Source organism: Sapajus apella, unplaced genomic scaffold, assembly GCF_009761245.1.
Source record: "Sapajus apella isolate SASKATOON/1434 unplaced genomic scaffold, GSC_monkey_1.0 scaffold52, whole genome shotgun sequence".
In the NCBI taxonomy this organism is placed as follows: domain Eukaryota; kingdom Metazoa; phylum Chordata; class Mammalia; order Primates; family Cebidae; genus Sapajus; species Sapajus apella.
This window is the reverse complement of record NW_022436992.1, coordinates 16,583,102-16,587,733: the sequence shown is the minus strand read 5'-3', so window position 1 is coordinate 16,587,733 and position 4,632 is coordinate 16,583,102.

The following is a 4,632-nucleotide window of genomic DNA, read 5'->3' as shown; positions in this document are numbered from 1 at the left end:
GGGCCGGGCCGGGTTCCCGGCTCCGCCCACCTGACGTCACCCGAGGACTGCCACTCTCAGCCTTCACGCGGAGCTCAGGCGCCACCTAGTGGGGCACTGAGGTAACCGAACCCATCTCTCAACCAGATCCCTGCCTCCAGAAGGCCCCCCCAGTTCTCTTAGAGCCTTAACCCTGCAGCGAGAAATAGCTCCATGATTTTAATGCAAAAGTGCTGGGATTGTTTCCTCTCATGGCTGAGAGAAAATCACGGGGTAGGTTCCTGTCATATGTGATGATGCAAATCAGTGTATGTTTCTTCATAGGCTTTCAAATCTACTTCAGGCACACTTGCACATGCACCTCTCAGCTGCACCTTGGCATAACCTTACCTTCTTGGTCGGCTTAGGCCATCATAAGAAAACACCAGACGACTTAAACAACAAAAGTTTATTTCTCACGGTGTTTTGGAGGCTAAAAGTCCAGGATCAAAGTGCCAGGTGATTCCATTCCTGGTGAGGGCTCTCTTCCTGGCTTAAAGGCGGCAGCCTTCTCACTGCAGTCCTCACATGGCAAAGAGTGTGAGCTCTCTTCCTTTTCTGACAAGGACACCAGCTTTATTGAATCAAGGTCCCATCATTATGACCTCATGTAACCTCGATTATCTCCTAAAAACCCTGTCTCCAAATATAGTTACACTGGGGGTTAGGTCTTCAGCATATGAATTTGGGGGCTGGCAAGATAGGTGGGGGACAGAATTCAGTCCATGGCACACACCTTGACGTAACTATAACTTAACATGATGGCACCTTAACATAACTATCTCTTGCCATATCTAAACCTTGAAGTAAATGCACCTTGACATTGCTATACCTTGTTGTAATTACATCTAACCTAACTGTGCCTTGACTTAATTTAACCTTGGAATAGCCCCTTGGGAAGACGGCATTAGCCACCTTGATGTAACTATACCTTGGCATATGGTGTAGGAATCCCCATCATCCCAATTTATGAACAGAAATTTGAGTCTTGCAGCAGTGGCATGACTTTCCAGAGCTGGCAAGACCAGAAAGAAGCAGAAGTGGACTCCTCCGTGTTCTCCTTCCTGCTTCACTGATCTCCAAATTTGGATCCTGGGTCAGGTAGCTTGTTGGTGTTGACCCTGAAAGAGTCTTTTCTCCCTTCTTCCTAAAAGTGACAGTGTGTTTCTGAAATGTAAACCCTGTTTCCTTCCTACTGGTATCAGAAGTGTGAACATTTTCCCCACACCAATCACTTCTCCAATTCTTGGGACACCAATTGGGTGTCCTATAATTTAACTCAATTATGATACTATTTGCCTAGAGATTATAAGCTCAGTCCCACAAGACCACCCCTGTTTCAGATGCCAACTGCAAGTCAAGTTTGTTACCCGTGTTTCTGACCAACCAACTATAAACTGGAGGTTTCCACAGCCCACTTCCATACTGGATAGTTTGCTAGAATGGCTCAGAGAACTCAGGGGAATAGTTTAGTTATAAACGATACAATTTGGGGATCCAAAGGCATAAGAATGATATAATGGACGCTGGGGACTTGGGGGGAAGGGTGGGAGAGGAGGGAAGGATAAAAGACTACACAATGGTTACAGTGTACACTGCTAGGGTGACGGGTACACCAAAATCTCAGAAATCATTATAGAACTTATCCATGTATCCAAACACAACTTGTTCCCCCCAAACTATTGAAATAAGAAGAAAAAAGCTAAAACTCAGAGACAGCCAGTGGGAGACATGCATGGGACCAGATATGGGAAAGGGGCATGGAGCTTGCTTGCATGCCCTCTCCAGGCATGCCACCTTCCCATCATGTCCACATGTTCACCAACCCAGAAGCTCTCCCAACACCATCCTTTTGGAAGTGTTCATTATGTTGGCATTTTTCAATGGAGGCTTCATTTTGTAGGCATAATTGATTAAATCATTGACCACTGGTGATGATGAACTTCATCTCCAGCTCCTCTCCCAAACCAGAAGTCAGTGGTCAGCTGGGCTTGAATATTTCAACTGTCTAATCACATGGTTGGTTTCCCTGTCAACCAGTGCCATCCTGGGGCCACCCAGGAGCCCCCATCCCCCTAGTCATCTCATTAGTTACAAAAAGACATATAACATTTTGGAGATTCCAAGGATTTTAGGAGCTCCATTTTTTATTATAAGTCACAATGTCAGACTTCACATAAGAAGCAAAGGCAGAGGAAAGAGGTGGCCTGAGCAGAGCTGCTCCAGCCAGTTCCAGTTTCCTCCAGGGGGAGAGTGAAGACCCCTGATCCATCTTACTTAGAGGGCACAATTGCCACTCCTGTCCCTCAAATGCACCTGCTTCTCCAGTTTGGCTCTGACACTTTTGGAGGCATTGTTTTAGCAGTCCCCTCAGAAGAGGTCCCCATACACAGGTCTTTGGGGCTCTGGGGGCACTTAACACATTTTTTATCAGCACTATGAAGAAAGAAAAGAACTTTTACCTGAGGAATGAGGGTCCTTTTAAATTATCAGGTCTATAGAGACAATCAAATTTTGGGGAATGCTCCCCTGTGAGCCCCCCCAAAAATGGGCCTCACAATACGGAGGGCTCGAGCCCAGACACAGTGTCTCCAGTTGAGGGAGTCGAGCTATCAGAAAGCAGGAAGAGAGAAAGACTTAGGTTAAAGTTAAACTTGTGGGCAATCGCCAGATGGCCATGCAGTCATGAGATGCATTGTGTACGATAATTGAGTTTTCTACTAAGACGTGTTTTACGTATGTGATAATTGAGTTTTCTACTAAGTCATGTTTTACGACTTTGCTGATTTTCTCTAGAAGATAAATGACTTACCCTTAGATGAGATAGTGTGACCACCTGTTCTGGTTAATTAAATGACTTGCCCCTAGATGAGATAGTGTGACTACCTGTTCCAGTTAATTGTGTATCTGACCTTTCCATTGTTCTTACCCTATGATGTTGATTTTTCTACTTTAAAACTTTCTGTACCCCTTTGTCTCACATAGACACATACCTAAAAAAGATATATATACTGACCCTGAGCACGAATAAAGTTGTTGGTAAAGCATATGCTTTTCAACCCTCCAGACCCCATCTGTCTATCATTGTCTTCCGCACACCCCCCATCCAAGTTGGAACCCTCTTGCAGGTCAAGAGCTCCTGGCAGACGTGCTCCCGATAAGTGGTGACCACCATGAAGGGACTTGGACATTGGGGACTTCGGTGACGCTAAGAAGTGAGGCTGCAGTGGTAAGTTGGCATAAGTTTGAATTTTTCTTTCCTTTTACTCTGTCTTCTCTTTCTTTGTAAATATTGAGAAAAGTTTCTAAAGTTTCACATAAGTATTGTACATACAAGTTGTTAGGATATTTCATCTGGAGTAAAATGGGGCAGCTCGAGCCGAAGGAGCAGAAATTGTTTGTTCATTTATTACAGTCTATGTTAAAGTCTCAGGGTCATGATGTTAAGTTTAAAATGATAGAAGAGTTTTTGCAAATAGTACGTGAGATTTGTCCTTGGATTCCTGAAGGTGGTGTGTTAGATGAACCTACTTGGAGCATTATTGGAGAAAAAATTGAACAATTCTGTTTTTATAACAAAGAATTACCTCAATCTAATGTTTTACTTTCTGTTTGGAGCAAGTTACGTGGATGCGTTTGTCCCTCTATGTTGTCCCAACCTTGTGCGCCACCCTATTCCTCTACCGTTTCATTAACACAGCCAGCTCAAAACCTGCCACAAACTACTTTAGATTTTAAACCTCCTGATTCAATTCCAGTGCCTCCAGATCAAGATGAGATTGTGGAGCACGGGTCACATAGTCATCATGCTGAATATGTTTCTAATGCTTTTGATGTCCCACTAACTGAGGTCATTGTTTCACAGCCTGAAAACACGACACCGACTCCACAGTGGACACCTGGTCCCATTACCCTTACTTTGCTTCCTGATTTCCTGTGTCAATTCCAAAATTTACTTACACTTTGTTCACAGGCTATAACTAATCGCCAGCCACGATGTTTTCCCGTAGTACAAGAAAATTCACCTGTGTCTGGTGCTATCACTTTAAGGGCAACTAATTCAGCTCCTATAACTCCTCTTACCCATGCTTTAATGTCTCTCCAGAGAGGATTTTCTGAGTATGATAACATGTTCCCCTCTCTTTTTCCGGTAGTAGAAGTAACTGATAATCAGGGAAATGTTGTCCGTAATTATAAACCCATCCCACCTAAAACTTTAAAGGAATTAAAAGAAGCGGTAGCTCAGTATGGACCAACGGCTCCTTATACCATATCCTTAATAGAAAACATAACAATTTCAGCCCTTCCTCCCTGTGACTGGGGACAATTAACCAAAGCTTGCTTAGCTGGTGGTGATTATTTACTTTGGAGAGCCGATTACGAAGATCGTGCTCATGAACAAGCTGAGCATAATCGCAGAAATCAAATCCCAGTTACTATGGATATGCTTTGTGGAAAAGGTGAATATGAAAGTCTTGATGCACAAGCCGTTATGCCTAATATAGCTTATGCTCAAATTAATACTTTGGCTGTTAAAGCTTGGAAGGTGTTGCCTTCTACAGGAGCTAAAACTGAGGAACTATCTAAAATCAGACAAGGGCCAGATGAACCTTA